General features: G+C 37.3%; 2 long non-coding RNA genes across 2 annotated transcripts in view; both read right to left on the minus strand.

Annotated features, from left to right (window-relative positions):
- Positions 1-16,664, minus strand: part of LOC134737685 (uncharacterized) — a 286,300-nt gene that overhangs the window by 145,522 nt on the left and 124,114 nt on the right. The gene's annotated exons all lie outside the window — the stretch shown is intronic.
- LOC134737686 (uncharacterized) lies at positions 7,724-10,330 on the minus strand. The gene is made up of 3 exons (XR_010122812.1): positions 10,241-10,330; positions 9,931-9,992; positions 7,724-7,747 (listed from the first exon to the last, which is right to left on the minus strand). It is a non-coding gene; the product is annotated as an uncharacterized LOC134737686 (long non-coding RNA).

Genomic DNA, 16,664 nt, shown 5'->3' on the forward strand with positions numbered 1-16,664 from the left:
GGAGTTTTAATAACATAACCCAAAGGGTAGGAATTTTTACACTAAGACCACAAAGTAGAAATTTTGGTAATCCTAAAAATACATTTGATAGCAACTACTTACTCCAACTGTTTTAGTTCTGGGTTACATCCCTTGGAATGTGATCAAAAAGAATGCATGACAATGGAGAAGTAACACTTCCCACTCTGTTCACTCTGCCTTTCCACTGCCATAGACTCCCACATTTCTCTCACTTTAACAGAGCCTGACTATTGAAACCTTATGACTCTTGCCCTTGTTCCATCACCGCTCTCTCATATACAGTTAGGATGTCTTTCAGGAGCTCAGGTCTGGTTATACCATGATGCTTATCTACATGTGACATGGGCACAAAGGGTGATGAGATCTTGTATCTAAGAGGGTCGTAACTTTTCTACAAGGGGATCCACAATCTCAATGATAGTCATCGTATTAAAACATAGAATAATAATTTGCCCTCTTATTCTTATTTCTTAGGTGGTTTTATATTTTGGATTATCTTATTTCCTCTTCTCTTCTTCCTCATCTCAGCAGTAGAAATAGAAATATGTATAAAATACTTTAGAAGCAGAATGAAGGAAATAATTATTTCTACCTGTTTGGGTTCAAGATAGTCTTTAAATGGAAGATATGTGAGTTGAGCCCTGAAGGAGGGGTCACATTCTGTGAGTGCAAGATTGAGGACTTTCTAGGTAGGGGAAATTTCCAGTCTGTAAGTTTGATTTCAGAAAAGACTTGTGGTAGGCAGAATAATGACCACCCCAAAGATGTCTACATCCTAATCCCCAGAACCTGTGAATGTGTTATGTTACAAGACAAAAGAGAATTAAGACTGCAGAAGGAATTAAGGTTGCTAATCAGCCGACCTTAAAATAGAAAGATCTGCCTTGATTATGCAAGTGAGCCCAATGTAATTACAAGGGTTCTAAAAGTAGAAGAGGAAGACTCAGAGTCATGCCATGTGAGAGGGACTCAAGCTACCATTGCTGGCTTTGAAGATGGAAGAAGAGGCAACAAGCTAAGGAATGCAGGAAGCCCCTAAAAGCTGGAAAAGATATGAAAATATATTCTCTCCTAGAGCCTCCAAAAAGAAACACAGCCCTGCTGACACCTTGATTTTAGCCCATGCAAGACTTCAGACTTACAGAACTATAATGACAACAAATTTGTGTTATTTTATGCCACTCACTTTGTGACAATTTCTTGCCACATCAAAAGAAAACCAATAAAAATACTGTTATTTAACTGTAGTAAAAGTCATGTTCTCCTTGCAACACCCCTCAAGTAGGATTTACACCTGTGCAGAGAGAATAAGGAGGCAGGAGCAAAGGCGTTCTTTTGTTTTGAGGTTTCCTCTGTTTTGTCCCAAGCACATTTTCCACTCAAGTTGAAGTTACTTGGGTAAAAGTTGTGCTTTCCTTTTCTTTGGCAAGGGGAAGTCTCTGCCAGGTGGATAGACTAAATAATGTCTCTGAGTAACCTTCCAGCCACAAGCTTTATCCCCACCTACTGCAAGCTCTTCAGCTTGGAAGCCAAATGGACCCCAAGAGACCAGTTCAGAAGTCTACATTCCTTCATTCCTTTGGGCTCCCCAGCATGCACTACTTGGCTGGTTTCTGACTCCCTCCTTCTTCTTGTGACTTAGGAGGTGTATATTCCCTACCCCTTACTCCTATCTGGGTTTCCAATCATTGCTCTAACTTAACTTCTGGAATGGAATTGGTCATAGCCTAGCTTCCCTTCAAACACCCAGCCGGAGATAAGAGGTTGAGTGCAGGTAGTGATCCTAGGGAAAAGGCATGGGGGCCTAGGAAGAGTGAAATGAGAAGGTGAGAAAGGAAACTCAAGGGTGTGTAGCAAGCTGATCGTCGCTGTGAACAACCAAGCCTCAATCCCCACTAACACCCAAGAGACAGAGGGAGTTGTCCCTACTGTTGTGCACGCCCAGGTTTGTGCAAACTTCGAAATGGCTGCCTGGGCCCAGCAGATGTCTCATGAGGTGATAGACTGCAAGCTGAACAGTGGTCCAGCTGTGAGGAGATCCCGGTTGCACCCACTTGCAGCTGGTTGTCATAGCAGTGGCTGGAGTAAAGAGGAAGGCTGGCCTCTCATCATGAGAGGCAAGGCATTGAGACCCTGACACAGATGGCCTCCAGCATTATGATTGCAGGTCACTGACCTATACTGTCACCCAGACCTTCATTTGTCACATTGCCTGACTTCCAGATCACATCCCAACCCTGTTTTCAGTGCACTATCCTTGGCCTCAAAGCTTCCTGAAGGCCTTCTGTAAATGTGGCTCTCAGCTAGGCCCCATAAACACAGGAGAAACTATCCTTGCTCATCACAACCAAATATATTGTCTGCTATGAAGTGCATGCTTATTCACATAAACAGACTCACATCTTTCCAAGGCATCCACTTCCTCTAAACCAAGAAAAGGATAAATGCAGCCACCCTGCCATTGTCTCTCAATAAGAAAATTCAATAAACAGATAAAGAAAGCTTGGTACTTTTCGATGTGCCCTTTCATAGTATTCCATTGTTCTCTGTGTTTCTTTAGAGTGTTCTTAAAGAAAATTATAGATTTGGTAACTCTTTTGACACAAAAGACCGAACAAGCCATAATGCTCTTGCTCAAAGCTGTTAGCTCCTTTGGGTCTTATTGAAATGATCAAACAAGTCCAACTGAAGGATCAATTTTAACATTCTTTTTTTCTAAACCTTCTTTGAAGCTAATATTTAAGGGTCTTAGCAGAGGCTAACAGCAGTAAATTGAGAGTTTATGTGAATTTGGTGATACAGAATTACTCAACTGAGTAGCCCACCTGAGCTGAATTCCATGACCATCATCCTATTTGAAAAAGCCAACTTTGTTCCCTCTGTGTCCCGTCAGAGGGTTTCTCTGCAAATGCCTTAAGCAGCATCCTCCGGCACTGAAACGGTGGCTCCCCTGCAGCAGGCTGCTGCCATGCACAGCTTTTGATGTAACGACTCATGCCAGACCACGTGCAAAGCTGCTATGCTAATTTCTTTCCTCCGAGCATTCTGTGTCCCCAGTGGCATGCACCACACAACGTTCAGAAGCGTTTTCTTTAACTGGTACATGAAGCTCAGAAGATTGCTGTTAATTGCATGGTACATATTGATTACCCTTGCTCCTGGAGTTCATAATTTTGCATATTGCAAGTCAAACTAGGCATATCCTGACTTCTTACAAAGAACCAGCCTTTACAGTTTTCAGTTCATTTTTCTTCCTTTCTTCCTGCTCTTCTCTCTCTCTCCCTTTCTCCTTTCTTTATCCTCTGCCTCCTCCCTTTCTTTCTTATCTTTCTCTATTTCTTCTTTCTTCCCTAACTCTCTTGCTTCCTTCCTTGCTTTCTTTCCTTCTTTTATTTCTTCTTTCTCATTCTCTCCTACACACACACACAAAACTCATAATGCTGTCTCCCTATTTCTCATTCACACATAAATGAAAAACTTCCTGGTGATTAAGACAATTCTATTTAAAAAGCAGACATCAGATTCATCTTATATTCTTAAATGTCATTTCTAAATGTCATCAAGCATTAAACTGGATTTCATTTTTAAATATATGTTTTTGAGAGAAGAACAAAGTATTATTTATCAATTAATTAGCTGCCTGGTGTGTTCAAGAAAAGTGGTGGAACATTCACTAGTAAATCTATAAAGCAAAAATCCTTGGAGAAGCTCATGTGCTATGTAATTAGAGTTAATTAACACATTTGCTAATTGACTATTATTTAGCACTCCAGCTGCTGAGGAAAAATCCATAGGCCCATTAAATATTAATTAGCAAAAGTCCATTGTCTGATCCTGTCAGCCTCTGTATTGAGGAGATTTTACAAACACAGCTTTGTTAGGCTGGATACAGAGCAACACACAGTAGATGGCTATTGAGGAATAAGAAAATGAGAATCTCATAATAAGCACATAGTCCTGTATTTCATTCAATTACTTTTTCCTCATTCAGCCACTTATATTACCAAAAATACCAGAAATAGCATATTCATATTGGTTTGCAGAGCTACCAACAACCTTAAATTTATGTGGCTCTCATTGTATCAAATTCTTGGTATTTTCTGGGCAGCCTATGTGACATACCCTTCAGAAAACTAAAGGAAAGCTCACCTATTGTAGAAAAAAAATGCTCTCCATAGCTTTTGTTTAATGATCCAATAGATCCAATGGTACCTTTATAGCTTTTTAAAAACATATTATTGAGAAATAATTTGCATACCATACGATTCACCGATTTGAAGTATATAATGCAATGGCTTTGGGTATGTTACGCTATTAATCTTTAAAATGTTTAAAAATTAATTTAATTTAAAATATATATAACGAAATCTGTCATTTTAACCATTTTAAATGTACAATTCAGTGGCATTACTTATATTAATAATGTTGTACAACCTCTCCATACCTTTTATTAGATTGGTTTCAGTCTCCTTGTGACTTGTGACTAAGGCACAATCTAGGAAAACATCCACTGGCCCTTCCTACTCTAAAGAGCTGCCCCTCCATTTCCATGCAGCAAAAATGCATCACTGCTCAGTCGGCAGTACCGACCCTTGTGAAAATTGTTCTCTAACAGAAGCTACTTTCTGTAGCACTTATCCTGTTTTCCCGTCTTAGTTAACTCTGGCTGTAATGTTCACAGTTGGCCAAGCAGTTGTTCTGAACAAAAGCCATGTGCCCTTTCTCCTGCCTCCCAGGTGAGAGTCCCTGGCAATCTCCAGTTTGGTCAAATTGCTAGAAGCATCTCCAGCTATCCCAAGATTTCATGTGACCTATACCTCTTTTTCTCCCTATTACTTGCCACACAAAGGTCACCTCATCCTTTTTCCACATGAGGCCTAGTAAGACAGCAATTGCATCGAAGTAATCACAATGAATATAATAATTTTATTTACTAGCAATGTAGCATCCATTTTCAGGAGTTTTGCAGAAGTTCCCCAGGTAATTAACTGCTTTCTTTCTTCCTTTAGCAATCTTGGAAATACCAAACACGGGGAACAGAAAAGCTTACACTTTCCACAGAATTCTATTAATGTGTTTAATTTTTATTAAAAGAAAACAAAACACCTTCCAACAATATCAATTTTGTTGTTGTAATATGAAGCTAGAATAATAATAACTAAAAATTATTTTTAAATTGTGGAAGATTTCCGACAGGCACTAAGGCTAAGTGACTCATATTACATCTCATTTAATTCACAAGAGCCACAGAGGTTATAGATTATGATATAGCTGTTAGGAGGTTCAGTGTCACAAGGATCCACACATTTTTGTGGGATTTTCTTTATCCATTGTATTCATAAATCACACCATCACTTTGTATCCCATAAATATATACAATCATAAATGGTCAATTTACAATAATTTGTTTTCTGGTTCCTCTATTTAATATCTATTATCCTAGAAAAGGTTTAGGAGGATTCCAGGAAAACACAGGGAAAACTACACAAAATTGGTCTGGGCAATGGTTTTTTGGATTTGACCCCAAAAAGCGCAGGCAGCAAAAACAAAAATAGACAAATAGGATTATATCAAACTAAAAAGCTTTCTATACAGAAAAAAAAGTAACAGTGTGAAGAAACAACCTAAAAATGGGGAGAAAATATTTACAAGTCATATATCCAATAAGGGGTTAATATCCAAAATATAGAAAGAACTCAAACAACTCAATAGCAAGACAACCCAATTTTTAAAAATGAGCAAGAGACCTGAATAGACATTTCTAAAAAAAAAAAAAATAACACAAATGGTCAACAGATATAAAAGATGTTCAATACCCACTAATCTTTAAGGAAATGCAAATTAAAACCCACAATGAGCTATTACCTCACACCTGTCACAATGACTATTATCAAAAAGATTTAAAAAAAAAAGTGTTGGTGAGAATGTGAAAAAAAGGGAACCTGTGTACACTGTTAATGGGAATGTAAATTAGTGCAATATTATGGAAAATGCTGGGAAGATTCCTTAAAAAACTAAAAATAGAATTGGCAATCCCTCTTCTGGGTATTTACTTAAAAGACTTGAAATCAGTTTGTCCAAGAGATATGTTCACCCCCATGTTCACTGCAGCACTATTCATAATAGCCAAGTTACAGATTCAATCTAAATGCCATCAATAGATGAATGGATGAAGAAAACGTGGTAATACATAAACAACGGAATACTATTCAACCTTAAAAATCACTCCACCGCACTCCAGCCTGTGTGCCAGAGTTAGACCCTGTCTCAAAAAAAAAAAAAAAAAAAAAAAAAAAAAAAAAAAGCCTATTCTGTCATTTGCAACTACAACATGGATGGAATTGGACAATTTATACTAAGTGAAATAAGTCAAGCACAGCAACACAAATACCACATGTTCTCATATGTGGAATAAGAAACAATTGAACTCAAAGAAGCAGAGAGTAGAATGGTGGTTACAGAGGCTGGGGGTTGGGAAATGGGGAAATGAAGAAATGATGGTCAAAGGACACAGTCTCAGACAGGAGGAATACATTTTTGTTTTGTTTTGTTTTAGATCTATTGCCCAGCTTGGTGAATATAGTTGATAATAGTATATTGTACATTTCAAAATTACTAACAGTATATTTCAAATGTTCTCACTATAAAACAATGATAGGTATGAGATAACAGATATGTTAATTGACTGGATTTAATTATTCCACATTGTATTCATAAGTCATAGCATCACTTTGGACCCCATAAATATATACTATCATAAAGGGTCAATTTATATAATTTGTTTTAAAGTGATTGATACACCCATATTAAGAAATACAATGTTGAAAAACCAGGGCTCCATGTACCATAGATCACCTGATTGATTAGTAAATGAGACTTCTAGTGGATAGATGCAGCAATTACATTAGTTATGAAACGATGGCTAACATCTAGGTTTGCAAAAAAGTAATCAAGGAAAAAAACAAACACTGTTGATTCTACCCTTGAGGTAAGACGGACCACAAATACAGGCAGAGTGAAAAATATCCATCTAAGGTGAATTTTGGCATACCAGAAAGGACCACTGGCTAACCAGGACCCCTGTCCTCTCACTGGTTTATGCATGAGATTTTACTTCAGAAAGTGTTATTATAATTCCCATGTAATTGTGAATACAATAAATAGCAAGGCAGCAAGAACATTTGAAATCCCAATTCCTACTATTTGACTTGGAGGCAAGGAGGCAGGGAAAAGAGATGGAACATTAGAGAAAATTGTTTTGGGGATAAGGTTCATTCACCAGAGACCCCTGTCTTTAACTAACTATGATGCTCTGCAATGACTTCACATCTGGCTCAAGGCCTTCATGGAGACGTTAAACACAAGTATGCATTATTGTGTCTGAAGATGATACAAAGCAAAGATAAATTTATTATTCAAGGTAATATATAATAAGAAAATGTTTCCACCCCCTAAAAAATCCATTTGGAATAAGCCTCAAAACAAACAAACAAACAAAAAAGCTAAAAATTGTTAGAGCTCAAATCAAAGGTTTGTGCCCAGAGGAAATATATCTTTACTACTAAGTAAGACTTACATCTCAAATCAGGATGCCAAGCGGCAGCAGAAGGCAGGTGGGGTATCTCCATGAACAGATTTCAGTCAAGAAACCTTATCCCAGGTGGAGGATCTGACAGCAGGAACTGATGGAGAAACTTCTGGTATCACTGTCACAACCTACAATCAGCTGAATACAGCAGTCACTTGACTGGAGAAATGGTTCACGTCAGCCACCAAGATGCAACGATGCAACAATGACCCAAACCATATTCCATGCCTGAATTTCACAAGGCGTGACTCTGCTATCTGTTCATCTTCCCATCAGCCTAAACACTCTTGGACATCTGTTATTCAGAGGAGACACATTTCTTTGCCAGTATCAAATGGACCAGAAACAAATGATGACTTCCTTGTCCTTCTTCCTTTTCTGCCCTTCCCTGGAATCTAAAGGAGTAGATGGAAGAGGAAGAAACAGCAAAATGCCTAATGCGACAGCTACATGCCACTGTCTCTAAGTTCTATCTGTGAGGATGGGTTGATATAGTGTATTGTACATTTCAAAATCACTAACAGAGTATATTTCAAATGTTCTCATCACAAAAAATGATATGGTATGAGATAATAGTTATGATAAGTATGAGATAATAGATACGTTAATTGACTGGATTTAATTATTCCACATTATATTTATAAATCATTGCATCACTTTGTACCCCATATATGTATATATTTGGAATAAGCCTCAAAACAAACAAACAAACAAACAAGCTAAAAATTGTTAGAGCTCAAATCAAAGATTTGTGCCCAGAGGAAATATATCTTTACTACTAAGTAAGACTTACATCTCAAATCAGGATGCCAAGTGGCAGTAGAAGGTGGGTGGGATATCTTCGTGAACAGATTTGAGTCAAGAAACATTATTCTGGGTGAAGGATCTGCTGGGCGTGACTCTGCTATCTGTTCATCTTCCCATCAGCCTAAATACTCTTGGACATCTGTTATTCAGATGTTATTCAGATTATATATATATATATAATCATAAATGATCAATTTATAATAATTTAAAATTGATTTTAAATTATTATATTAGGGAATACAATATTGAAAAATGAGGGCTCCATGTACCATAGATTATCTGATTAATTAGTAAATGAGTAAAAATATACAATGCACTATTATCACCATCCCTAACATGCACAATCGTAATCTTGAGGAAAAGAAAGTTAGGGAGACGTGAAAGTAGATTAAGTCTTATTCTCTCTATCCCCAATAAAACGCTGGCTACATAACAACCTTGTGCAACTGCCACCAAGGAAGGAAAAGAGCAAAAATAGAGATATGAGCTTGGCACAGTGGCTCATGCCTATAATCCCAGCATTTTGGGAGGCCAAAGCGGGCAGATCACCTGAGGTCAGGAGTTCAAGACCAGCCTGGCCAACATGGCAAAACCCCGTCTTTACTAAAAACACAAAAATTAACAGGATGTGATGGTGCACACCTGTAATCCCAGCTACTCAGGAGGCTGAGACAGGAGAATCACTTGAACATGGGAGGCGGAGGTTGCAGTCAGCTGAGATCACGACATTGCACTCCAGCCTGGGTAACATAGCAAGACTCTGTCTCAAAAAAAAAAAAAGAAAAAGAAAAGAAAAAATAGAGATACGGTTTTAGAAAGCACAGTAGGGACAAAGAAATACAGATCCAGAGAATTGCCTCTTAAAAGTCTGTTACCTTCTGTGACTCTACTTCAAACTAACAATAACATTAATTTATAAATGTAAATATTTTTCTACAACACAATCTCTGGAGGGCAAAATTTATTTTCCTGCTTCTGTATATTTAGTCATACAAAAAGCAGTCATCATAGAACTGGTCTTAGACAGGAACTCTCCTGGCCAGTAGAGAAAGGCAGTGCTCCTCTCCCCACGTATCTATCAACAGTCACAGAATCACAATAGATGCTAGGAAGCCTTTTGAAACAAAGAGTTAATGCTGTACACAATGGCTTTTGAGAGCTGCATAGCAGCCCCAAGAGACCCTGATAAAAGAGAGATTGAAGGCGGAGCAATGGGAATGTCTGAAAGAGAATCCTCCAGGAAGAAAGACAAAATCGCAGCGGGAACTAAACTCTTCAACAACCCAAGTAGTAGAGAATAATATTAATAGACACTTCTAGGATAGCTTAGGCAGGGGCTTGTTCCACTTCAGGCATCCTAGAGTACCCGTGCATTGTGGCAGGCAGGGGCTCTATGCAGTGAGAGACGGTCTCACTAAACCCTGAAGTGATTGTGAGCTCAGCCAACTTTGCGATGGCATTTCCCCTTCTTATTCCCTAGTGAGGGGAGTACAGAAGAGTGCTCTCCTTCTTACCTCACTGGATTCCTGAGGCTGCACACCGACCATGCAGCTCCAAAAGCATCGACACAGCAGCTCTGGCAACAGAAGCAAATGCCAGCTTAGACCCCATGGCTCTGTTGGGCTTGGATGGAACAAAGTGTCCAAGTGGATTTCCATGCCAATTAGTGAGGGCAAAGCTCATTTCTGGGCTTGTGTTACCACCTGTGGTTACTCCAAGAAGTGCTTGGGGAGGGTTCTCTGCAAAAGACTAAACTTCCCACAGCTAGACAGGTGGAAGTTGGAAGCCACCTGTATTCTGGCATTTCTGTGCATTTATACTCACCAGGCAATAAAACCAGAGACACAAGAATGGAGTAACAAAAGTCCTAAGAAAACTGCCTGATAGATTCCATGTTATTTTTAGTGACTCCACCTAGAATCAACAAAGGGACAAGAATGTATTCAGAAATGCTCAAATGTGTAAAAATCCCTTTTAAACTTACTGATGCCTAATTTATACTCCAAAGGCCAATTGTTGCGTAGGTTTTGGCCTCATGCTTAGCATTGTGTGTGAGTTTACATTTTGTAAACAAGCTGCAACTTATCATAGCATTTTTTTGTTACTGAAAAGTTTAATGCCAAATGGCTTGGCATTATTTTATTCATTAAGCTTCCTTTTTCCATTTGAAGTCTGAGTGTATGCAGGGATAGAGTTACTATTGTTGCCGTAATCTTTTATTCAAATAATCAGATAAATATTTCAAACGATAGAGTGATAAAGGAAGCACTTCATTACCTTCAGGCTGAAGATTCTCACAGTGATAAAAGGAGGAGAAAAAAATTGTGAAACGTGCTGCTGTTGAAAATCTAACACAACTCAAATGATTGGGCAGCTCTATAGCAAAGAGCCATTCTCGCCCCCTATTATAGAAATGGTCATTAATGTTTAATACCTGCTAGAAGAGAGAGTGGCTTTGTGAGCTGTGGGCTGGGAGATTGGTACTGTCTTCTTTCCTGATATTTATGAAGCTTCGGGACTAAAGTGACATTTCCATTCTACTTGCTGCAGTTCTCTCTACAGCTGATTCCTTAAAGGCAGAGGAACAGGTTGCTTTTCCCATCTGCGCCAAACCTCTGATCTCCAGGCTTGGCAAATTAGCTTTCAGACAAATAAAAAATATTTTGACAGTAAATCCTTGTTTATAATATCTCCCTGGGGAGGGAGTAATCAGTGTAGAATATCAGGCAGGCCATCAGTTTAACCACAATTTGAGTATTGCAATCTGGTTGAACATAATTTCCTGCTTTGTTGTTGAATATTTTCTATTTTTCTGTCTTTTGTTCTTTTCTTCAAAATCCCACTGCCCAAATAATAATAATATTGTAGAGGGTTAATCGTCATAAGGTAATCATAACCACTGGAAAAAATATGGTTTTGGCTTTTTCTCACTTATATAAGAAAATGAGTTTGAATTTACAAACTAACAGTGTTATTCTTTGCAGTACTATAAAAACATACAATCTCCATATATTTGGATGACTGTATCTTTGTGATTGTTATATAAATATGTATACAATATTGCACAAATACAAAAATTAGACCTCTTCATTTCTATTAAAAAATGAATTACTAGCATATGACTAAAGAATTACTTAGAATCATCCTAAACCAATTGAAGTATTCATATAATCTTTAAAAGAGGGGTTGTAGTAATGTTGACTTAGCTCTGACTATAATTAAACAAGCTAAACCAATAAACTGTTCCCAATGCACTAGAAGCTCTTTCACATTTTGGAGACTTTTGCTTTCAGAATTCTGGAGGGCAGATAAAGCCTGCTATAAAAGATACTACTTGCACAGAGATTCACAGAGAACAGGAGTTTATGTACCAGTGAGCAAAAAAATAGGCAATAAAAAAGAGGAAAAGATGACAATAAATTAATCAATGAAATAAATGGCATTACTGAGAAGAAGTATAGTATTCTCCCCATGCTCCCACCCGAGCCCCAATCACACTTTTCCCTTAAAGCAATACTGAAGGCATGAACTGCAGATTCCTTTAAAAAAAAAAAAAAAAGAAAAGAAAAGAAAGAAAAAAAGAAATCCAGGAAATTCTAGAACTAGCAGAGAGTATATCCTAGATGGTGGAGTTGCTGAGAAGAATTTATATTGCTGCCTACAACTGAAATCAGGGAAGGAGACAGGGAACTTTCCTACAAGCCACTGTTGTCAGTGAGAGGACTATCCAGAAATTGGATTCTGTGTAGAGCTGGAAATATTGGCCTCTTTATTTATAAAGATACTGACCTATAAAAATATGTTAATTAAAAATGTTAACAATTTATATTTAGGTAGTCTGTGATTTAAAGGTTTTTTTCTTTCTTTTCAACAAAAACAAACAAAATCTTGCCCATGTTTTAAATTTCCCATTGAGTGCTTGGGGAGAAAATAAATCATCAAAAACCAATCCATTAAAGTAATTACCCAAAGAATTCCTTGAGAAAACAATAGCAGCAGCAACGAAGAAGAATTGACATTGGTAATATATGAAAAGGGGATATTTTTAAGCTACCTATTAGTAACAGAATGCATATAAGATGGAATAAGTAGAATGGAATTGAAGGGTAGCAGAATATGTCATCCCAAAATAGGCCATTTATTTGGCATAAGGATTATTTACAGCCAAAGGTAAGACATAGAAACAAGAAAGGAAGAAACAGATACAAGAAAAGCTCTCTGCTCTCCCCCATCTGCCTACAGGCAGGGCATAAATTTGCAAAGGTGCCTTTCCCCTCTCTTCCAGGAAGAACAGAAGTTAACATATGCGACACCATGTCTAGACACTCACCAGCCCTGATACCACACCAGAAAATTCTACATCACAAACTTTACTAACTAGCCTTATCTACCGTTATCCCCATATATCCCTATATATATGCCATCCCATGATTTATGTCCTAGAAGCTCAAAGTTCTTTTCCTTATTTTTGTCACTTCCCTACAATTTTATCATTTTTAAAGATGATATATCAGCTCAAATTCTCACCACCCCTTTGAATTACTCATCATTGAATACTCCCGTGTGTGTGTACTATGCACACATTAATAAGTTTGTTTGTTCTTTGCTTGCTAATCTGTTTTTTCTCAGTCTAATTTACAGGGTCCCAGCCAACGAATCTTAAGTGAGCAGCAGAAAAATATATATAAAATAAAAATGAATTTTTTTCTCCCCTTCAGAATAAAAGGGCATGAATGACAGAGCAGCCATTTTGGAGAATGGAGCTGGTGGAAACAGGAAAATAAAGGAAGGAATGCACACGGGAATCAATTCAGAAGACAAGTCCTCAGAATCAGGTTGCTGATTTGAAATGGAGGCCAAGATGAGAAGGCCAAAAATCTTCTAGGACTTTTGTATAATATTTACATGGCTCTTACAGCATGACCCTTATTTCTATAACTCTTATCGGGAAGTAACATTTCTGCAGAGGTCCTACGTAGCTATATGGGTATATACAAGACAACATATTATTAAATAGTGACATAAAAGACAGCATATTAGATGTCCCTTTTTTCCAAGTGTCTGGGTAGCTTGCATATATTTATAACTGAAAGCTACTTTTCTTGACTAAATGAGATGGATAGTGAAAAACTTAGTAATTTTAGGTCATTAAAATAACCCTAGTGAGCCCTCTGACTAGAATTTTGTCAGAATTGAGGTTGATTCTCTTTTTAGGGCTTAGCTTTATTTCATTTCTCTGAAAATAACCAATAAACATATATGAAGCAACATAAGTAAAAGTTATTTATCAAAAATACTGTATGTAATAGTAAAAAATTGGAAATAAACCAACTCCCTATCAATAGAGAGCTGGTTAAATTACCATACGTCTATAATGTGAAATTCTATGCAGATGTAAGAAAAAATGACAAAGCTCTTGATGTATTGATAAAGAAAGATCTCCAAGATATATCCTTAAGCAAAAATAGCAAAATAGAGAACAATCCATAATATGCTACATGTTGTGTGAGAAAGAGAGAAAACAACAATATATGCATGCATTTACATGGTTGTGCCTAAAGGAATTCTGGAAGGATACTCATAATTAATAATAGGGTTACCCACTGGTACAGAGGAAAATGGGGCTGATGAGCTGATGAGGGTAAAGGTGGGAGCAAAACTTTTTACTGCATACCATTTTGTATTGCATATTTAATCATGCAAGAGTATTCCCTATTCAAACATTTAAAATAAATAAGATGAAATAAAAATGAGATATAAGCTTCAATACACAAAGACTGTGTTTTAAATTTTTGTTGTTGCTGCTTCATTGTTGCTTTATAACTAAGAATATAACTATTTAGTTATTGCTTCCAGCCCTCTTCTTGGTAAGATGTACTGCTTTCAAATGGCCATTTACATTTTGGGGGTAGACACGAAAGTTTTTTCCATAAACTGATGACTGTTTCAACGAGTGAAAGCATTCTGACCTTAGCAATAACCTTGCTTGCAACAGAAAAAATTGGCCATGGTGAGGCCCAACTGTAACTCCATTCAGCCATTTCAGGGGGTGTACTGGGAAGATCCTCTTTGCTCTTGAGTAGCAGCTTAGAGCACAGGTGGCTCCCTCTTCCAAGGGAAACCCTCAAAGCAACTTTGTGAGTGTTACATGTTTCATTTGTTGTTATGTGTGATATATATTGCTTATGGAAAGGGGTGCATATATTTATGGTGACTTATTTGTCATAGGTTTCTTCATTTTTTTTTTTAATGGAGAAAAAATAAAAAGTCCAGTGATTGATCAGCTAGTGTTATAGTAGCATTTTAGACCCTTGGTGGGAATTTGGTCAAAGTCTTTTACAATATCACTTTATGATCTCTGGTGCCTTCTCCCCAGCTTTTCTCCTTAGAGATCTTTGTTCATACTTTTTTAAATTTTGAGACAGTATCGTGTTCTGTCACCCAGGCTGGAGTGCAATGGCATGATCTTGGCTCACTGCAACCTCTGCCTCCCCTGCTCAAGCAATCCTCCCATCTCAGCCACCCATGTTCATACATGTTAAACAGAAATTATTTTGAAAAGTGCAAACTCTTCACGTATCCTTAAAGAAATAATTAGAATCTTATTACTAGGATAGTAATCTTCCACAGTGTTTATCTGGCATCCATCTGCTTTTATAATAAGTTTGCCTATTGAGTGGCCTCTTTCCTTTGTCAACATTGATCTAGCTGGCAACTTTCAGGACCTTATTATTTACATTGCATGGGCTGGTTTCAAGGCTATTTCAGATGTATGGTGTAAGAAAACAAAGTGGAACTTATGGTATGCTATGTAAGGCAATTAGTTTGCTTTGGCTGCAAGTAACAGAAAACCCAGCTAAATTGGTTAAAGTAATAAAGCAAGTATATGGATTTACTTAAATACAGATTACAACTGTAGTGTATGTAGGTTTGTGATATCATCATCAGAATTCTGTCTGTCTTTGTGTATAATTTGACTCTGCTTTCTTCGTACATCAGCTTTGTTTTATTTGGCTGACTTCATGCGGCAAGAATGGCAGCAGCAATTTCCAGCATCATGTCCAACACCTTACCATTTGGGCTAAGTTGTGCTGCAGAAAAACAACTCCCACATCTCAACGGCTTATACCAATGAAAAAATTAATTTCAATTCATTGTACATTTCCATTGCAGGTCAACTCTGGCATTGTTTCACACAGTCTTTTTCCAGGACTCAAGCTAATGGAGAATCCCCTACCTGAGTCATTGCTAGTGTTATGGCTTAGGAGAAAGATGAACATGGATGGAGGTAATACATGATGGTTCTTAAAACTCCTACTCACATATGGCATACATCACTTCCTTATACATGTCATTGACCAAAGTAAGTCACACAGACAAGTCTGAAATCAACTGGATTAGGAAATACAATCCTACACTATTCAAATGAGCAGGAAGCACCTTTGCCCTAGCATTCCAAAGTAAGTCTTAATATTCATACTGATCGGATTGACTAAATTTCCATGCTAAATTGTTAAATTAGTTACTGTGGCCAGAGGAACAGAAGGCTCTGATTGATTTAGCCTGAATCACATTATTCACCTTTGATACTGGGATTAAATTTAGCTTCTTTGTTCCCACAAGGATCCCCCAAAGAAAACTGAAGGTCTTTGGGGCAAGACAGATGAAAAGGTTGCTGAGAATAAAACACAACATCTAGTATAATGTATACTATGTTTAACAATGTTTACACCAAAACTTTTGAGAGGCAAACTAATGATTGTTAAAAATTTAAACAAAGGAGAATTATACCATGCCACCTCTCCAAATTTGAAGCTATTAAAAAACCGCATGCTTTCTTTTAGCAACAACAACATCAAAATTCAAATACCTTAAATGGTGCTTCAGCTGCTCCTTCTTAACCTGAGAACTGTGTTTTGCTGTTGATAATGACATTCTGTCAAAGGGAAGATACAAAACTCACCTCACATTCTCTTTAAAACTGAAATTGGGGACAAGTAAGTGGAGGAATTGAGAGACTTATTTATCATTGATAACACATACTTATAAAAAATGGAAATATATAAACTGTTAACATATTCTTATATGTGATTCACTGTGCAATGTCTCCTAGAGAGTGTCATATGTCAATTATATTATGTATGTGATTTGGTCTTAAGCAATGCCAAATTAATTCATCTGCAATTAATATTTTATAGTTAGTGCTTAAAGATTGTTAAACAAAGTGCAGAACCTTAAGGCTTCAGAA

This window comes from Pongo pygmaeus, chromosome 11 (assembly GCF_028885625.2).
Source record: "Pongo pygmaeus isolate AG05252 chromosome 11, NHGRI_mPonPyg2-v2.0_pri, whole genome shotgun sequence".
Lineage (NCBI taxonomy): Eukaryota > Metazoa > Chordata > Mammalia > Primates > Hominidae > Pongo > Pongo pygmaeus.